The sequence below is a fragment of the Parasteatoda tepidariorum genome, unplaced genomic scaffold (genome assembly GCF_982258835.1).
Source record: "Parasteatoda tepidariorum strain Cologne lab strain unplaced genomic scaffold, Ptep-v5.0 scaffold_40, whole genome shotgun sequence".
NCBI lineage: Eukaryota > Metazoa > Arthropoda > Arachnida > Araneae > Theridiidae > Parasteatoda > Parasteatoda tepidariorum.
In genome coordinates this window covers 195,201-214,720 of record NW_028257399.1, presented here as the reverse complement: position 1 = coordinate 214,720, position 19,520 = coordinate 195,201, and positions in this window count along the sequence as shown.

Here is a 19,520-nt window from a genome sequence, read left to right as displayed (position 1 = left end):
TAGTAAAATTTAGGGTCACGCTGTGTACCCCCTAAATGACCTATAATTATTTCCTGTGGTAGGGTACATTATTACCCTGTAATATAATACGTGGTCCAATTTAAAAATTATAGGTCAATATTAAGGTCCGATACCGTGCCGTTAGTTAACATAGAAAAATGTCTTTGAATTTTTAAAGCATTTTAGAACGCTTATTTCCTCATTTTAAGCTTCTCAGAACACTTTATTTCGCATAGCCATACATAGTAAAATTTAGGGTCACGCTGCGTACCCCCTAAATGACCTATAATTAATTCCTGTGGTAGGGTACACTATTACCCTGTAATATAATACGTGGTCCAATGTAAAAATTATAGGTCAATATTAAGTTCCGATACCGTGCCGTTAGTTAACATTGAAAAATGTCTTCGTATTTCCTTGTTTTAATGCACTATTTAAAATATACATAGTGTACCCCCTAATTGACCTATAATTATTTCCTGTGGTAGGGTACACTATTACCCTGTAATACAATACCTTGTTCAATTTAAATATTATTTTTCAATATTAAGGTTTGATATTGCGCCTTGCGTTAGTTAACCATTGAAAGATGTCTTTGAATTTTTAAAGCATTTTAGAACGCTTATTTCTTCATTTTAAGCTTCTCAGAACACTTTATTTCGCATAGGCATACATAGTAAACTTTAGGGTCACGCTGTGTACCCCCTAATTGACCTATAATTATTTCCTGTGGTAGGGTACACTATTACCCTGTAATATAATAGGTGGTCCAATTTAAAAATTATAGGTCAATATTAAGGTCCTATACCGTGCCGTTAGTTAGCATAGAAAAATGTCTTTGAATTTTAAAAGCATTTTAGAACGCTTATTTCCTCATTTTAAGCTTCTCAGAACACTTTATTTCGCATAGGCATACATAGTAAACTTTAGGGTCACACTGTGTACCCCCTAATTGACCTATAATTATTTCCTGTGGTAGGGTACACTATTACCCTGTAATATAATACGTGGTCCAATTTAAAAATTATGGGTCAATATTAAGGTCCGATACCGTGCCGTTAGTTAACATAGAAAAGTGTCTTCGTATTTCCTTGTTTTAATGCACAATTTAAAATATACATAGTGTACCCCCTAATTGACCTATAATTATTTCCTGTGGTAGGGTACACTATTACCCTGTAATATAATACCTGGTCCAATTTAAATATTATGGGTCAATATTAAGGTCTGATATTGCGCCTTGCGTTAGTTAACCATTGAAAGATGTCTTTGAATTTTTAAAGCATTTTAGACCGCTTATTTCTTCATTTTAAGCTTCTCAGAACACTCTATTTCGCATAGGCATACATAGTAAAATTTAGGGTCACGCTGTGTACCCCCTAAATGACCTATAATTATTTCCTGTGGTAGGGTACACTATTACCCTGTAATATAATACGTGGTCCAATTTAAAAATTATAGGTCAATATTAAGTTCCGATACCGTGCCGTTAGTTAACATTGAAAAATGTCTTCGTATTTCCTTGTTTTAATGCACTATTTAAAATACACATAGTGTACCCCCTAATTGACCTATAATTATTTCCTGTGGTAGGGTACACTATTACCCTGTAATACAATACCTGGTTCAATTTAAATATTATGGGTCAATATTAAGGTTTGATATTGCGCCTTGCGTTAGTTAACCATTGAAAGATGTCTTTGAATTTTTAAAGCATTTTAGAACGCTTATTTCTTCATTTTAAGCTTCTCAGAACACTTTATTTCGCATAGGCATACATAGTAAACTTTAGGGTCACGCTGTGTACCTTCTAATTGACCTATAATTATTTCCTGTGGTAGGGTACACTATTACCCTGTAATATAATAGGTGGTCCAATTTAAAAATTATAGGTCAATATTAAGGTCCGATACCGTGCCGTTAGTTAGCATAGAAAAATGTCTTTGAATTTTTAAAGCATTTTAGAACGCTTATTTCCTCATTTTAAGCTTCTCAGAACACTTTATTTCGCATAGGCATACATAGTAAACTTTAGGGTCACTCTGCGTACCCCCTAATTGACCTATAATTATTTCCTGTGGTAGGGTACACTATAACCCTGTAATATAATACGTGGTCCAATTTAAAAATTATAGGTCAATATTAATTTCCGATACCGTGCCGTTAGTTAACATAGAAAAGTGTCTTCGTATTTCCTTGTTTTAATGCACTATTTAAAATATACATAGTGTACCCCCTAATTGACCTATAATTATTTCCTGTGGTAGGGTACACTATTACCCTGTAATATAATACCTGGTCCAATTTAAATATTATGGGTCAATATTAAGGTCTGATATTGCGCCTTGCGTTAGTTAACCATTGAAAGATGTCTTTGAATTTTTAAAGCATTTTTGAACGCTTATTTCTTCATTTTAAGCATCTCAGAACACTCTATTTCGCATAGGCATACATAGTAAAATTTAGGGTCACGCTGTGTACCCCCTAAATGACCTATAATTATTTCCTGCGGTAGGGTACATTATTACCCTGTAATATAATACGTGGTCCAATTTAAAAATTATAAGTCAATATTAAAGTCCGATACCGTGCCGTTAGTTAACATAGAAAAATGTCTTTGAATTTTTAAAGCATTTTAGAACGCTTATTTCCTCATTTTAAGCTTCTCAGAACACTTTATTTCGCATAGGCATACATAGTAAAATTTAGGGTCACGCTGTGTACCCCCTAAATGACCTATAATTAATTCCTGTGGTAGGGTACACTATTACCCTGTAATATAATACGTGGTCCAATGTAAAAATTATAGGTCAATATTAAGTTCCGATACCGTGCCGTTAGTTAACATTGAAAAATGTCTTCGTATTCCCTTGTTTTAATGCACTATTTAAAATATACATAGTGTACCCCCTAATTGACCTATAATTATTTCCTGTGGTAGGGTACACTATTACCCTGTAATACAATACCTTGTTCAATTTAAATATTATGGGTCAATATTAAGGTTTGATATTGCGCCTTGCGTTAGTTAACCATTGAAAGATGTCTTTGAATTTTTAAAGCATTTTAGAACGCTTATTTCTTCATTTTAAGCTTCTCAGAACACTTTATTTCGCATAGGCATACATAGTAAACTTTAGGGTCACGCTGTGTACCCCCTAATTGACCTATAATTATTTCCTGTGGTAGGGTACACTATTACCCTGTAATATAATAGGTGGTCCAATTTAAAAATTATAGGTCAATATTAAGGTCCTATACCGTGCCGTTAGTTAGCATAGAAAAATGTCTTTGAATTTTAAAAGCATTTTAGAACGCTTATTTCCTCATTTTAAGCTTCTCAGAACACTTTATTTCGCATAGGCATACATAGTAAACTTTAGGGTCACACTGTGTACCCCCTAATTGACCTATAATTATTTCCTGTGGTAGGGTACACTATTACCCTGTAATATAATACGTGGTCCAATTTAAAAATTATGGGTCAATATTAAGGTCCGATACCGTGCCGTTAGTTAACATAGAAAAGTGTCTTCGTATTTCCTTGTTTTAATGCACAATTTAAAATATACATAGTGTACCCCCTAATTGACCTATAATTATTTCCTGTGGTAGGGTACACTATTACCCTGTAATATAATACGTGGTCCAATTTAAAAATTATAGGTCAATATTAAGGTCCGATACCGTGCCGTTAGTTAACATAGAAAAATGTCTTTGAATTTTTAAAGCATTTTAGAACGCTTATTTCCTCATTTTAAGCTTCTCAGAACACTTTATTTCGCATAGGCATACATAGTAAACTTTAGGGTCACGCTGTGTACCCCCTAATTGACCTATAATTATTTCCTTTGGTAGGGTACACTATTACCCTGTAATATAATACCTGGTCCAATTTAAATTTTATGGGTCAATATTAAGGTCTGATATTGCGCCTTGCGTTAGTTAACCATTGAAAGATGTCTTTGAATTTTTAAAGCATTTTAGACCGCTTATTTCTTCATTTTAAGCTTCTCAGAACACTCTATTTCGCATAGGCATACATAGTAAAATTTAGGGTCACGCTGTGTACCCCCTAAATGACCTATAATTATTTCCTGTGGTAGGGTACACTATTACCCTGTAATATAATACGTGGTCCAATTTAAAAATTATAGGTCAATATTAAGTTCCGATACCGTGCCGTTAGTTAACATTGAAAAATGTCTTCGTATTTCCTTGTTTTAATGCACTATTTAAAATACACATAGTGTACCCCCTAATTGACCTATAATTATTTCCTGTGGTAGGGTACACTATTACCCTGTAATACAATACCTGGTTCAATTTAAATATTATGGGTCAATATTAAGGTTTGATATTGCGCCTTGCGTTAGTTAACCATTGAAAGATGTCTTTGAATTTTTAAAGCATTTTAGAACGCTTATTTCTTCATTTTAAGCTTCTCAGAACACTTTATTTCGCATAGGCATACATAGTAAACTTTAGGGTCACGCTGTGTACCTTCTAATTGACCTATAATTATTTCCTGTGGTAGGGTACACTATTACCCTGTAATATAATAGGTGGTCCAATTTAAAAATTATAGGTCAATATTAAGGTCCGATACCGTGCCGTTAGTTAGCATAGAAAAATGTCTTTGAATTTTTAAAGCATTTTAGAACGCTTATTTCCTCATTTTAAGCTTCTCAGAACACTTTATTTCGCATAGGCATACATAGTAAACTTTAGGGTCACTCTGCGTACCCCCTAATTGACCTATAATTATTTCCTGTGGTAGGGTACACTATAACCCTGTAATATAATACGTGGTCCAATTTAAAAATTATAGGTCAATATTAATTTCCGATACCGTGCCGTTAGTTAACATAGAAAAGTGTCTTCGTATTTCCTTGTTTTAATGCACTATTTAAAATATACATAGTGTACCCCCTAATTGACCTATAATTATTTCCTGTGGTAGGGTACACTATTACCCTGTAATATAATACCTGGTCCAATTTAAATATTATGGGTCAATATTAAGGTCTGATATTGCGCCTTGCGTTAGTTAACCATTGAAAGATGTCTTTGAATTTTTAAAGCATTTTTGAACGCTTATTTCTTCATTTTAAGCATCTCAGAACACTCTATTTCGCATAGGCATACATAGTAAAATTTAGGGTCACGCTGTGTACCCCCTAAATGACCTATAATTATTTCCTGCGGTAGGGTACATTATTACCCTGTAATATAATACGTGGTCCAATTTAAAAATTATAAGTCAATATTAAAGTCCGATACCGTGCCGTTAGTTAACATAGAAAAATGTCTTTGAATTTTTAAAGCATTTTAGAACGCTTATTTCCTCATTTTAAGCTTCTCAGAACACTTTATTTCGCATAGGCATACATAGTAAAATTTAGGGTCACGCTGTGTACCCCCTAAATGACCTATAATTAATTCCTGTGGTAGGGTACACTATTACCCTGTAATATAATACGTGGTCCAATGTAAAAATTATAGGTCAATATTAAGTTCCGATACCGTGCCGTTAGTTAACATTGAAAAATGTCTTCGTATTCCCTTGTTTTAATGCACTATTTAAAATATACATAGTGTACCCCCTAATTGACCTATAATTATTTCCTGTGGTAGGGTACACTATTACCCTGTAATACAATACCTTGTTCAATTTAAATATTATGGGTCAATATTAAGGTTTGATATTGCGCCTTGCGTTAGTTAACCATTGAAAGATGTCTTTGAATTTTTAAAGCATTTTAGAACGCTTATTTCTTCATTTTAAGCTTCTCAGAACACTTTATTTCGCATAGGCATACATAGTAAACTTTAGGGTCACGCTGTGTACTCCCTAATTGACCTATAATTATTTCCTGTGGTAGGGTACACTATTACCCTGTAATATAATAGGTGGTCCAATTTAAAAATTATAGGTCAATATTAAGGTCCGATACCGTGCCGTTAGTTAGCATAGAAAAATGTCTTTGAATTTTAAAAGCATTTTAGAACGCTTATTTCCTCATTTTAAGCTTCTCAGAACACTTTATTTCGCATAGGCATACATAGTAAACTTTAGGGTCACACTGTGTACCCCCTAATTGACCTATAATTATTTCCTGTGGTAGGGTACACTATTACCCTGTAATATAATACGTGGTCCAATTTAAAAATTATGGGTCAATATTAAGGTCCGATACCGTGCCGTTAGTTAACATAGAAAAGTGTCTTCGTATTTCCTTGTTTTAATGCACAATTTAAAATATACATAGTGTACCCCCTAATTGACCTATAATTATTTCCTGTGGTAGGGTACACTATTACCCTGTAATATAATACCTGGTCCAATTTAAATATTATGGGTCAATATTAAGGTCTGATATTGCGCCTTGCGCTAGTTAACCATTGAAAGATGTCTTTGAATTTTTAAAGCATTTTAGAACGCTTATTTCTTCATTTTAAGCTTCTCAGAACACTCTATTTCGCATAAGCATACATAGTAAAATTTAGGGTCACGCTGTGTACCCCCTAAATGACCTATAAATATTTCCTGTGGTAGGGTACACTATTACCCAGTAATATAATACGTGGTCCAATTTAAAAATTATAGGTCAATATTAAGGTCCGATACCGTGCCGTTAGTTAGCATAGAAAAATGTCTTTGAATTTTTAAAGCATTTTAGAACGCTTATTTCCTCATTTTAAGCTTCTCAGAACACTTTATTTCGCATAGGCATACATAGTAAACTTTAGGGTCACTCTGCGTACCCCCTAATTGACCTATAATTATTTCCTGTGGTAGGGTACACTATAACCCTGTAATATAATACGTGGTCCAATTTAAAAATTATAGATCAATATTAAGGTCCGATACCGTGCCGTTAGTTAACATAGAAAAGTGTCTTCGTATTTCCTTGTTTTAATGCACTATTTAAAATATACATAGTGTACCCCCTAATTGACCTATAATTATTTCCTGTTTAAGGGTACACTATTACTCTGTAATATAATACCTGGTCCAATTTAAATATTATGGGTCAATATTAAGGTCTGATATTGCGCCTTGCGTTAGTTAACCATTGAAAGATGTCTTTGAATTTTTAAAGCATTTTAGAACGCTTATTTCTTCATTTTAAGCATCTCAGAACACTCTATTTCGCATAGGCATGCATAGTAAAATTTAGGGTCACGCTGTGTACCCCCTAAATGACCTATAATTATTTCCTGTGGTAGGGTACATTATTACCCTGTAATATAATACGTGGTCCAATTTAAAAATTATAGGTCAATATTAAGGTCCGATACCGTGCCGTTAGTTAACATAGAAAAATGTCTTTGAATTTTTAAAGCATTTTAGAACGCTTATTTCCTCATTTTAAGCTTCTCAGAACACTTTATTTCGCATAGCCATACATAGTAAAATTTAGGGTCACGCTGCGTACCCCCTAAATGACCTATAATTAATTCCTGTGGTAGGGTACACTATTACCCTGTAATATAATACGTGGTCCAATGTAAAAATTATAGGTCAATATTAAGTTCCGATACCGTGCCGTTAGTTAACATTGAAAAATGTCTTCGTATTTCCTTGTTTTAATGCACTATTTAAAATATACATAGTGTACCCCCTAATTGACCTATAATTATTTCCTGTGGTAGGGTACACTATTACCCTGTAATACAATACCTTGTTCAATTTAAATATTATTTTTCAATATTAAGGTTTGATATTGCGCCTTGCGTTAGTTAACCATTGAAAGATGTCTTTGAATTTTTAAAGCATTTTAGAACGCTTATTTCTTCATTTTAAGCTTCTCAGAACACTTTATTTCGCATAGGCATACATAGTAAACTTTAGGGTCACGCTGTGTACCCCCTAATTGACCTATAATTATTTCCTGTGGTAGGGTACACTATTACCCTGTAATATAATAGGTGGTCCAATTTAAAAATTATAGGTCAATATTAAGGTCCGATACCGTGCCGTTAGTTAGCATAGAAAAATGTCTTTGAATTTTAAAAGCATTTTAGAACGCTTATTTCCTCATTTTAAGCTTCTCAGAACACTTTATTTCGCATAGGCATACATAGTAAACTTTAGGGTCACACTGTGTACCCCCTAATTGACCTATAATTATTTCCTGTGGTAGGGTACACTATTACCCTGTAATATAATACGTGGTCCAATTTAAAAATTATGGGTCAATATTAAGGTCCGATACCGTGCCGTTAGTTAACATAGAAAAGTGTCTTCGTATTTCCTTGTTTTAATGCACAATTTAAAATATACATAGTGTACCCCCTAATTGACCTATAATTATTTCCTGTGGTAGGGTACACTATTACCCTGTAATATAATACCTGGTCCAATTTAAATATTATGGGTCAATATTAAGGTCTGATATTGCGCCTTGCGCTAGTTAACCATTGAAAGATGTCTTTGAATTTTTAAAGCATTTTAGAACGCTTATTTCTTCATTTTAAGCTTCTCAGAACTCTCTATTTCGCATAAGCATACATAGTAAAATTTAGGGTCACGCTGTGTACCCCCTAAATGACCTATAAATATTTCCTGTGGTAGGGTACACTATTACCCTGTAATATAATACGTGGTCCAATTTAAAAATTATAGGTCAATATTAAGGTCCGATACCGTGCCGTTAGTTAGCATAGAAAAATGTCTTTGAATTTTTAAAGCATTTTAGAACGCTTATTTCCTCATTTTAAGCTTCTCAGAACACTTTATTTCGCATAGGCATACATAGTAAACTTTAGGGTCACTCTGCGTACCCCCTAATTGACTTATAATTATTTCCTGTGGTAGGGTACACTATAACCCAGTAATATAATACGTGGTCCAATTTAAAAATTATAGGTCAATATTAAGGTCCGATACCGTGCCGTTAGTTAACATAGAAAAGTGTCTTCGTATTTCCTTGTTTTAATGCACTATTTAAAATATACATAGTGTACCCCCTAATTGACCTATAATTATTTCCTGTGGAAGGGTACACTAATACCCTGTAATATAATACCTGGTCCAATTTAAATATTATGGGTCAATATTAAGGTCTGATATTGCGCCTTGCGTTAGTTAACCATTGAAAGATGTCTTTGAATTTTTAAAGCATTTTAGAACGCTTATTTCTTCATTTTAAGCTTCTCAGAACACTCTATTTCGCATAGGCATACATAGTAAATTTTAGGGTCATGCTGTGTACCACCTAATTGACCTATAATTATTTCCTGTGGTAAGGTACACTATTACCCTGTAACGTATTACCTATACGTGGTACAATTTAAAAATTATAGGTCAATATTAAGGTCCGATACCGTGCCGTTAGTTAACATAGAAAAGTGTCTTCGTATTTCCTTGTTTTAATGCACTATTTAAAATATACATAGTGTACCCCCTAATTGACCTATAATTATTTCCTGTGGTAGGGTGCACTATTACCCTGTAATATAATACCTGGTCCAATTTAAATATTATGGGTCAATATTAAGGTCTGATATTGCGCCTTGCGCTAGTTAACCATTGAAAGATGTCTTTGAATTTTTAAAGCATTTTAGAACGCTTATTTCTTCATTTTAAGCTTCTCAGAACACTTTATTTCGCATAGGCATACATAGTAAAATTTAGGGTCACGCTGTGTACCCCCTAAATGACCTATAATTATTTCCTGTGGTAGGGCACACTATTACCCTGTAATATAATACGTGGTCCAATTTAAAAATTATAGGTCAATATTAAGGTCCGATACCGTGCCGTTAGTTAACATAGAAAAATGTCTTTGAATTTGTAAAGCATTTTAGAACGCTTATTTCCTCATTTTAAGCTTCTCAGAACACTTTATTTCGCATAGGCATACATAGTAAACTTTAGGGTCACTCTGTGTACCCCCTAATTGACCTATAATTATTTCCTGTGGTAGGGTACACTATAACCCTGTAATATAATACGTGGTCCAGTTTAAAAATTATAGGTCAATATTAAGGTCCGATACCGTGCCGTTAGTTAACATAGAAAAGTGTCTTCGTATTTCCTTGTTTTAATGCACTATTTAAAATATACATAGTGTATCCCCTAATTGACCTATAATTATTTCCTGTGGTAGGGTACACTATTACCCTGTAATATAATACCTGGTCCAATTTAAATATTATGGGTCAATATTAAGGTCTGATATTGCGCCTTGCGTTAGTTAACCATTGAAAGATGTCTGAATTTTTAAAGCATTTTAGAACGCTTATTTCTTCATTTTAAGCATCTCAGAACACTCTATTTCGCATAGGCATATATAGTAAACTTTAGGGTCACTCTGTGTACCCCCTAATTGACCTATAATTATTTCCTGTGGTAGGGTACACTATAACCCTGTAATATAATACGTGGTCAAATTTAAAAATTATAGGTCAATATTAAGGTCCGATACCGTGCCGTTAGTTAACATAGAAAAGTGTCTTCGTATTTCCTTGTTTTAATGCACTATTTAAAATATACATAGTGTACCCCCTAATTGACCTATAATTATTTCCTGTGGTAGGGTGCACTATTACCCTGTAATATAATACCTGGTCCAATTTAAATATTATGGGTCAATATTAAGGTCTGATATTGCGCCTTGCGCTAGTTAACCATTGAAAGATGTCTTTGAATTTTTAAAGCATTTTAGAACGCTTATTTCTTCATTTTAAGCTTCTCAGAACACTTTATTTCGCATAGGCATACATAGTAAAATTTAGGGTCACGCTGTGTACCCCCTAAATGACCTATAATTATTTCCTGTGGTAGGGCACACTATTACCCTGTAATATAATACGTGGTCCAATTTAAAAATTATAGGTCAATATTAAGGTCCGATACCGTGCCGTTAGTTAACATAGAAAAATGTCTTTGAATTTGTAAAGCATTTTAGAACGCTTATTTCCTCATTTTAAGCTTCTCAGAACACTTTATTTCGCATAGGCATACATAGTAAACTTTAGGGTCACTCTGTGTACCCCCTAATTGACCTATAATTATTTCCTGTGGTAGGGTACACTATAACCCTGTAATATAATACGTGGTCCAGTTTAAAAATTATAGGTCAATATTAAGGTCCGATACCGTGCCGTTAGTTAACATAGAAAAGTGTCTTCGTATTTCCTTGTTTTAATGCACTATTTAAAATATACATAGTGTATCCCCTAATTGACCTATAATTATTTCCTGTGGTAGGGTACACTATTACCCTGTAATATAATACCTGGTCCAATTTAAATATTATGGGTCAATATTAAGGTCTGATATTGCGCCTTGCGTTAGTTAACCATTGAAAGATGTCTTTGAATTTTTAAAGCATTTTAGAACGCTTATTTCTTCATTTTAAGCATCTCAGAACACTCTATTTCGCATAGGCATATATAGTAAACTTTAGGGTCACTCTGTGTACCCCCTAATTGACCTATAATTATTTCCTGTGGTAGGGTACACTATAACCCTGTAATATAATACGTGGTCAAATTTAAAAATTATAGGTCAATATTAAGGTCCGATACCGTGCCGTTAGTTAACATAGAAAAGTGTCTTCGTATTTCCTTGTTTTAATGCACTATTTAAAATATACATAGTGTATCCCCTAATTGACCTATAATTATTTCCTGTGGTAGGGTACACTATTACCCTGTAATATAATACCTGGTCCAATTTAAATATTATGGGTCAATATTAAGGTCTGATATTGCGCCTTGCGTTAGTTAACCATTGAAAGATGTCTTTGAATTTTTAAAGCATTTTAGAACGCTTATTTCTTCATTTTAAGCATCTCAGAACACTCTATTTCGCATAGGCATATATAGTAAACTTTAGGGTCACTCTGTGTACCCCCTAATTGACCTATAATTATTTCCTGTGGTAGGGTACACTATAACCCTGTAATATAATACGTGGTCAAATTTAAAAATTATAGGTCAATATTAAGGTCCGATACCGTGCCGTTAGTTAACATAGAAAAGTGTCTTCGTATTTCCTTGTTTTAATGCACTATTTAAAATATACATAGTGTACCCCCTAATTGACCTATAATTATTTCCTGTGGTAGGGTACACTATTACCCTGTAATATAATACCTGGTCCAATTTAAATATTATGGGTCAATATTAAGGTCTGATATTGCGCCTTGCGTTAGTTAACCATTGAAAGAGGTCTTTGAATTTTTAAAGCATTTTAGAACGCTTATTTCTTCATTTTAAGCTTCTCAGAACACTTTATTTCGCATAGGCATACATAGTAAACTTTATGGTCACGCTGTGTACCCCCTAATTGACCTATAATTATTTCCTGTGGTAGGATACACTATAACCCTGTAATATAATACGTGGTCCAATTTAAAAATTATAGGTCAATATTAAGGTCCGATACCGTGCCGTTAGTTAACATAGAAAAGTGTCTTCGTATTTCCTTGTTTTAATGCACTATTTAAAATATACATAGTGTACCCCCTAATTGACCTATAATTATTTCCTGTGGAAGGGTACACTATTACCCTGTAATATAATACCTGGTCCAATTTAAATATTATGGGTCAATATTAAGGTCTGATATTGCGCCTTGCGTTAGTTAACCATTGAAAGATGTCTTTGAATTTTTAAAGCATTTTTGAACGCTTATTTCTTCATTTTAAGCATCTCAGAACACTCTATTTCGCATAGGCATACATAGTAAAATTTAGGGTCACGCTGTGTACCCCCTAAATGACCTATAAATATTTCCTGTGGTAGGGTACACTATTACCCTGTAATATAATACGTGGTCCAATTTAAAAATTATAGGTCAATATTAAGGTCCGATACCGTGCCGTTAGTTAACATAGAAAAGTGTCTTCGTATTTCCTTGTTTTAATGCACTATTTAAAATATACATAGTGTACCCCCTAATTGACCTATAATTATTTCCTGTGGTAGGGTACACTATTACCCTGTAATATAATACCTGGTCCAATTTAAATATTATGGGTCAATATTAAGGTCTGATATTGCGCCTTGCGTTAGTTAACCATTGAAAGAGGTCTTTGAATTTTTAAAGCATTTTAGAACGCTTATTTCTTCATTTTAAGCTTCTCAGAACACTTTATTTCGCATAGGCATACATAGTAAACTTTATGGTCACGCTGTGTACCCCCTAATTGACCTATAATTATTTCCTGTGGTAGGATACACTATAACCCTGTAATATAATACGTGGTCCAATTTAAAAATTATAGGTCAATATTAAGGTCCGATACCGTGCCGTTAGTTAACATAGAAAAGTGTCTTCGTATTTCCTTGTTTTAATGCACTATTTAAAATATACATAGTGTACCCCCTAATTGACCTATAATTATTTCCTGTGGAAGGGTACACTATTACCCTGTAATATAATACCTGGTCCAATTTAAATATTATGGGTCAATATTAAGGTCTGATATTGCGCCTTGCGTTAGTTAACCATTGAAAGATGTCTTTGAATTTTTAAAGCATTTTTGAACGCTTATTTCTTCATTTTAAGCATCTCAGAACACTCTATTTCGCATAGGCATACATAGTAAAATTTAGGGTCACGCTGTGTACCCCCTAAATGACCTATAAATATTTCCTGTGGTAGGGTACACTATTACCCTGTAATATAATACGTGGTCCAATTTAAAAATTATAGGTCAATATTAAGGTCCGATACCGTGCCGTTAGTTAACATAGAAAAGTGTCTTCGTATTTCCTTGTTTTAATGCACTATTTAAAATATACATAGTGTACCCCCTAATTGACCTATAATTATTTCCTGTGGTAGGGTACACTATTACCCTGTAATATAATACCTGGTCCAATTTAAATATTATGGGTCAATATTAAGGTCTGATATTGCGCCTTGCGTTAGTTAACCATTGAAAGAGGTCTTTGAATTTTTAAAGCATTTTAGAACGCTTATTTCTTCATTTTAAGCTTCTCAGAACACTTTATTTCGCATAGGCATACATAGTAAACTTTATGGTCACGCTGTGTACCCCCTAATTGACCTATAATTATTTCCTGTGGTAGGATACACTATAACCCTGTAATATAATACGTGGTCCAATTTAAAAATTATAGGTCAATATTAAGGTCCGATACCGTGCCGTTAGTTAACATAGAAAAGTGTCTTCGTATTTCCTTGTTTTAATGCACTATTTAAAATATACATAGTGTACCCCCTAATTGACCTATAATTATTTCCTGTGGAAGGGTACACTATTACCCTGTAATATAATACCTGGTCCAATTTAAATATTATGGGTCAATATTAAGGTCTGATATTGCGCCTTGCGTTAGTTAACCATTGAAAGATGTCTTTGAATTTTTAAAGCATTTTTGAACGCTTATTTCTTCATTTTAAGCATCTCAGAACACTCTATTTCGCATAGGCATACATAGTAAAATTTAGGGTCACGCTGTGTACCCCCTAAATGACCTATAATTAATTCCTGTGGTAGGGTACACTATTACCCTGTAATATAATACGTGGTCCAATGTAAAAATTATAGGTCAATATTAAGTTCCGATACCGTGCTGTTAGTTAACATTGAAAAATGTCGTCGTATTTCCTTGTTTTAATGCACTATTTAAAATATACATAGTGTACCCCCTAATTGACCTATAATTATTTCCTGTGGTAGGGTACACTATTACCCGGTAATACAATACCTTGTTCAATTTAAATATTATGGGTCAATATTAAGGTTTGATATTGCGCCTTGCGTTTGTTAACCATTGAAAGATGTCTTTGAATTTTTAAAGCATTTTAGAACGCTTATTTCTTCATTTTAAGCTTCTCAGAACACTTTATTTCGCATAGGCATACATAGTAAACTTTAGGGTCACGCTGTGTACCCCCTAATTGACCTATAATTATTTCCTGTGGTAGGGTACACTATTACCCTGTAATATAATAGGTGGTCCAATTTAAAAATTATAGGTCAATATTAAGGTCCGATACCGTGCCGTTAGTTAGCATAGAAAAATGTCTTTGAATTTTTAAAGCATTTTAGAACGCTTATTTCCTCATTTTAAGCTTCTCAGAACACTTTATTTCGCATAGGCATACATAGTAAACTTTAGGGTCACTCTGCGTACCCCCTAATTGACCTATAATTATTTCCTGTGGTAGGGTACACTATAACCCTGTAATATAATACGTGGTCCAATTTAAAAATTATAGGTCAATATTAAGGTCCGATACCGTGCCGTTAGTTAACATAGAAAAGTGTCTTCGTATTTCCTTGTTTTAATGCACAATTTAAAATATACATAGTGTACCCCCTAATTGACCTATAATTATTTCCTGTGGTAGGGTACACTATTACCCTGTAATAAAATACCTGGTCCAATTTAAATATTATGGGTCAATATTAAGGTCTGATATTGCGCCTTGCGCTAGTTAACCATTGAAAGATGTCTTTGAATTTTTAAAGCATTTTAGAACGCTTATTTCTTCATTTTAAGCTTCTCAGAACTCTCTATTTCGCATAAGCATACATAGTAAAATTTAGGGTCACGCTGTGTACCCCCTAAATGACCTATAAATATTTCCTGTGGTAGGGTACACTATTACCCTGTAATATAATAGGTGGTCCAATTTAAAAATTATAGGTCAATATTAAGGTCCGATACCGTGCCGTTAGTTAGCATAGAAAAATGTCTTTGAATTTTTAAAGCATTTTAGAACGCTTATTTCCTCATTTTAAGCTTCTCAGAACACTTTATTTCGCATAGGCATACATAGTAAACTTTAGGGTCACTCTGCGTACCCCCTAATTGACCTATAATTATTTCCTGTGGTAGGGTACACTATAACCCTGTAATATAATACGTGGTCCAATTTAAAAATTATAGGTCAATATTAAGGTCCGATACCGTGCCGTTAGTTAACATAGAAAAGTGTCTTCGTATTTCCTTGTTTTAATGCACTATTTAAAATATACATAGTGTACCCCCTAATTGACCTATAATTATTTCCTGTGGAAGGGTACACTAATACCCTGTAATATAATACCTGGTCCAATTTAAATATTATGGGTCAATATTAAGGTCTGATATTGCGCCTTGCGTTATTTAACCATTGAAAGATGTCTTTGAATTTTTAAAGCATTTTAGAACGCTTATTTCTTCATTTTAAGCTTCTCAGAACACTCTATTTCGCATAGGCATACATAGTAAATTTTAGGGTCATGCTGTGTACCACCTAATTGACCTATAATTATTTCCTGTGGTAAGGTACACTATTACCCTGTAATATAATACGTGGTACAATTTAAAAATTATAGGTCAATATTAAGGTCCGATACCGTGCCGTTAGTTAACATAGAAAAGTGTCTTCGTATTTCCTTGTTTTAATGCACTATTTAAAATATACATAGTGTACCCCCTAATTGACCTATAATTATTTCCTGTGGTAGGGTGCACTATTACCCTGTAATATAATACCTGGTCCAATTTAAATATTATGGGTCAATATTAAGGTCTGATATTGCGCCTTGCGCTAGTTAACCATTGAAAGATGTCTTTGAATTTTTAAAGCATTTTAGAACGCTTATTTCTTCATTTTAAGCTTCTCAGAACACTTTATTTCGCATAGGCATACATAGTAAAATTTAGGGTCACGCTGTGTACCCCCTAAATGACCTATAATTATTTCCTGTGGTAGGGTACACTATTACCCTGTAATATAATACGTGGTCCAATTTAAAAATTATAGGTCAATATTAAGGTCCGATACCGTGCCGTTAGTTAACATAGAAAAATGTCTTTGAATTTTTAAAGCATTTTAGAACGCTTATTTCCTCATTTTAAGCTTCTCAGAACACTTTATTTCGCATAGGCATACATAGTAAACTTTAGGGTCACTCTGTGTACCCCCTAATTGACCTATAATTATTTCCTGTGGTAGGGTACACTATAACCCTGTAATATAATACGTGGTCCAGTTTAAAAATTATAGGTCAATATTAAGGTCCGATACCGTGCCGTTAGTTAACATAGAAAAGTGTCTTCGTATTTCCTTGTTTTAATGCACTATTTAAAATATACATAGTGTACCCCCTAATTGACCTATAATTATTTCCTGTGGAAGGGTACACTATTACCCTGTAATATAATACCTGGTCCAATTTAAATATTATGGGTCAATATTAAGGTCTGATATTGCGCCTTGCGTTAGTTAACCATTGAAAGATGTCTTTGAATTTTTAAAGCATTTTTGAACGCTTATTTCTTCATTTTAAGCATCTCAGAACACTCTATTTCGCATAGGCATACATAGTAAAATTTAGGGTCACGCTGTGTACCCCCTAAATGACCTATAATTAATTCCTGTGGTAGGGTACACTATTACCCTGTAATATAATACGTGGTCCAATGTAAAAATTATAGGTCAATATTAAGTTCCGATACCGTGCTGTTAGTTAACATTGAAAAATGTCGTCGTATTTCCTTGTTTTAATGCACTATTTAAAATATACATAGTGTACCCCCTAATTGACCTATAATTATTTCCTGTGGTTGGGTACACTATTACCCTGTAATACAATACCTTGTTCAATTTAAATATTATGGGTCAATATTAAGGTTTGATATTGCGCCTTGCGTTTGTTAACCATTGAAAGATGTCTTTGAATTTTTAAAGCATTTTAGAACGCTTATTTCTTCATTTTAAGCTTCTCAGAACACTTTATTTCGCATAGGCATACATAGTAAACTTTAGGGTCACGCTGTGTACCCCCTAATTGACCTATAATTATTTACTGTGGTAGGGTACACTATTACCCTGTAATATAATAGGTGGTCCAATTTAAAAATTATAGGTCAATATTAAGGTCCGATACCGTGCCGTTAGTTAGCATAGAAAAATGTCTTTGAATTTTTAAAGCATTTTAGAACGCTTATTTCCTCATTTTAAGCTTCTCAGAACACTTTATTTCGCATAGGCATACATAGTAAACTTTAGGGTCACTCTGCGTTCCCCCTAATTGACCTATAATTATTTCCTGTGATAGGGTACACTATAACCCTGTAATATAATACGTGGTCCAATTTATAAATTATAGGTCAATATTAAGGTCCGATACCGTGCCGTTAGTTAACATAGAAAAGTGTCTTCGTATTTCCTTGTTTTAATGCACTATTTAAAATATAAATAGTGTACCCCCTAATTGACCTATAATTATTTCCTGTGGTAGGGTACACTATTACCCTGTAATACAATACCTTGTTCAATATAAATATTATGGGTCAATATTAAGGTTTGATATTGCGCCTTGCGTTAGTTAACCATTGAAAGATGTCTTTGAATTTTTAAAGCATTTTAGAACGCTTATTTCTTCATTTTAAGCTTCTCAGAACACTCTATTTCGCATAGGCATACATAGTAAATTTTAGGGTCATGCTGTGTACCACCTAATTGACCTATAATTATTTCCTGTGGAAAGATACACTATTACCCTATAATATAATAGGTGGTACAATTTAAAAATTATAGGTCAATATTAAGGTCCGATACCGTGCCGTTAGTTAACATAGAAAAGTGTCTTCGTATTTCCTTGTTTTAATGCACTATTTAAAATATACATAGTGTACCCCCTAATTGACCTATAATTATTTCCTGTGGTAGGGTGCACTATTACCCTGTAATATAATACCTGGTCCAATTTAAATATTATGGGTCAATATTAAGGTCTGATATTGCGCCTTGCGCTAGTTAACCATTGAAAGATGTCTTTGAATTTTTAAAGCATTTTAGAACGCTTATTTCTTCATTTTAAGCTTCTCAGAACACTTTATTTCGCATAGGCATACATAGTAAAATTTAGGGTCACGCTGTGTACCCCCTAAATGACCTATAATTATTTCCTGTGGTAGGGTACACTATTACCCTGTAATATAATACGTGGTCCAATTTAAAAATTATAGGTCAATATTAAGGTCCGATACCGTGCCGTTAGTTAACATAGAAAAATGTCTTTGAATTTTTAAAGCATTTTAGAACGCTTATTTCCTCATTTTAAGCTTCTCAGAACACTTTATTTCGCATAGGCATACATAGTAAACTTTAGGGTCACTCTGTGTACCCCCTAATTGACCTATAATTATTTCCTGTGGTAGGGTACACTATAACCCTGTAATATAATACGTGGTCCAGTTTAAAAATTATAGGTCAATATTAAGGTCCGATACCGTGCCGTTAGTTAACATAGAAAAGTGTCTTCGTATTTCCTTGTTTTAATGCACTATTTAAAATATACATAGTGTACCCCCTAATTGACCTATAATTATTTCCTGTGGAAGGGTACACTATTACCCTGTAATATAATACCTGGTCCAATTTAAATATTATGGGTCAATATTAAGGTCTGATATTGCGCCTTGCGTTAGTTAACCATTGAAAGATGTCTTTGAATTTTTAAAGCATTTTTGAACGCTTATTTCTTCATTTTAAGCATCTCAGAACACTCTATTTCGCATAGGCATACATA